Raw genomic sequence first — 2,238 nt, 5'->3', positions numbered from 1 at the left:
ACACACACACACACACACACACACACACACACACACACACAGTGTGTCACCAGTGTTGTGTGTGTATGTGTGATTATATGCCAAATGCCTGTTGTAATGCAGCCATGTAAAATTAATGAATTGCATGTTTTTATTATACGCAAATGCTATAGAACGTACGAGTAATTATTGCATTATAATTATGGTCTTTCTGTCTTCCCCTATGTCCTTGCTGCTGTTGGTTGTGCTGCGCCTTCATCGCGTAGGTGAGTGATTTTTCATTGCGGTTCTTTTACATCACTTTAGTTTGTTAAATGCATTGAGATAACAAAGGGTCAGTTTAACATACTTTATCATTTTTCACATATATTTCAGAAATGATTAAGAACAGAGAAGAAGTATGAAAAACAGAGGAATAGCCCTTTCTAATTACATTGAGGCATAGAACCTAGATTGACGAGAGTGGGCACTGGAGTTCAGCTGATAATGGAATTTGACGGCTCTTTATTTGGGGGTGAATTAGTGGAGAACATTGGCCTAATCCTGTTCTGTACACATTATCTAGAACCTCAACATTAATTAAGTTAAACTGCTCCTCATTTTAGCGGCACAAAAAGCAAAAGAATATAAATCACATCAAGTCAGGGCGCCAAGTCAGGGCGCCATGATACCACCGCCATGAAAGGCGGCGGTAATGGCGCAGTGGATATGACACATGCCTTTTGTGTCGGAGACCAGGGTTCAAATCCCACTGCGGTACATCAGCCAATGTGTCCCTGAGCAAGACACTTAACCCTATAGTTGCTCCAGTGGCATGCAACCTCTGAGATATATATATATATATATATATATATATATAGCTAAAAAGCTTCAGCTAAATGGCATGTAATATACTTCAAATATACACCCAGGAATCATGACTACAAGATAAAATCAACTTAAACTGCTGGTGTAGGAATAATAAATGTTCTATTTGTGTGAGGAAAAAAGGATTAGGCTAAAAGCAAGGTAAGAAAAAAAACACAAGGGAATAAAGAGAGAGTGATCCAGACGAGAGCTGGCTGTGTGAGGGCTTCTCTGATCGCCACTGAAGAATATGCCTTTTCATATGTTATTTTTCCTCGCTCTGCTTGTCCCTCTAAGGGCCCCGTAGCAGGCCTTATCTGAAGGCCGTGCATGGCTACTCATCTCTGACACACCGAATATGCACCACACGCTGGGACACTCACACACTAACGCTCACGCACACAGTTTCTTAAGTAACTTACATATTATTCACACTAAATGCCTAAACGCTTCCGTGTCTGTGCTCTTCAGAGGCGTACGCTTCAATGGCACTGCGATTTGACATTGAGAATACATTGTGAGAATGTAAGAGTAGCTGTAAGGGACATTTGTGGGAGCTGCATTAGAGATAGGGGGCTGTCATGTGCCATCATGGATTACAACGTGTTGGATTTTGGCCACTTGTGGATGATTTAGATGGGAATGTGTCACTGGCTTGCTATGTCTGGATTTGATCAATCTTGATGACATGCAGGGATGCAGAGGGGCGGGGGAAAGGGGGATCAATTGACATTGTCATGTCAGTATTCTTTAGATCACATTGTGAAATGCCTAATATATGCCTCTTCACCTGTATACATCAACTGTATGTCCAAAAGCAAATACTGACGTCATAAGTCAGCATCCACCAAGCCCACCTCCTCAATACACTTTTGACTGGAACCATCTTTATGATTGTCTGTCAACTGTTATGTCAACTGTTAAATCATATTTTCTCCTCACACAATGAACTAAGTGCTGCATTATTACTATAAGTAATGTGGCCCTATCTTGCAGAGGGGCTATATGTCAAAATATAGTTTCATGACCTTACAAATGTTAGTTTATAATGAGCACTTCTGAGAAATGCTTGGATTAACAGTACATACATTTGTCTATCTCCAAAAGTAAAAAAAAATAAAAATAAAACTCTTATTGAGTCTTGCATTCATTATTCATTCATTAACTTGAACTCTATGAAAGACACATTCTGTTTTTAAATCTGTCAATTAAAAATCAAATGAAAGCAAGTAACGGTACTGGTAAAACAGTGAAAATATTTGCACATGGAATAGTTTATTTTGTCCCTGTTGCTTACTTAGTATTCATTTGAAGATGACTTCCACAAAGGAAGCTCTACTCGTGTTTAAAGTCAGCAGTGTGAGAAGCTGTATTTTTGTATCTCTAGAAATCAGAATCAGAATCAGAATCAGC

General features: G+C 39.2%; 2 protein-coding genes and 1 long non-coding RNA gene across 3 annotated transcripts in view; 2 read left to right on the top strand and 1 right to left on the bottom strand.

Annotated features, from left to right (window-relative positions):
* LOC116670158 (sodium-dependent lysophosphatidylcholine symporter 1-B) overlaps window positions 1-2,238 on the top strand; it is a 223,924-nt gene that overhangs the window by 4,601 nt on the left and 217,085 nt on the right. The gene's annotated exons all lie outside the window — the stretch shown is intronic.
* LOC116670157 (AT-rich interactive domain-containing protein 1B) overlaps window positions 1-2,238 on the top strand; it is a 176,624-nt gene that overhangs the window by 90,590 nt on the left and 83,796 nt on the right. The gene's annotated exons all lie outside the window — the stretch shown is intronic.
* The window catches only part of LOC116670167 (uncharacterized), a 10,705-nt gene that overhangs the window by 4,471 nt on the left and 3,996 nt on the right, over window positions 1-2,238 (bottom strand). Inside the window, exon 2 of the long non-coding RNA XR_004326951.1 lies at window positions 769-774. This is a non-coding gene — a long non-coding RNA (uncharacterized LOC116670167). The remainder of the gene's footprint in view (window positions 1-768; window positions 775-2,238) is intronic.

This window comes from Etheostoma spectabile, chromosome 20 (assembly GCF_008692095.1).
Source record: "Etheostoma spectabile isolate EspeVRDwgs_2016 chromosome 20, UIUC_Espe_1.0, whole genome shotgun sequence".
NCBI lineage: Eukaryota > Metazoa > Chordata > Actinopteri > Perciformes > Percidae > Etheostoma > Etheostoma spectabile.
Note: the sequence above shows the minus strand (reverse complement) of the source record. Positions and strands in the feature narration are given on the sequence as shown.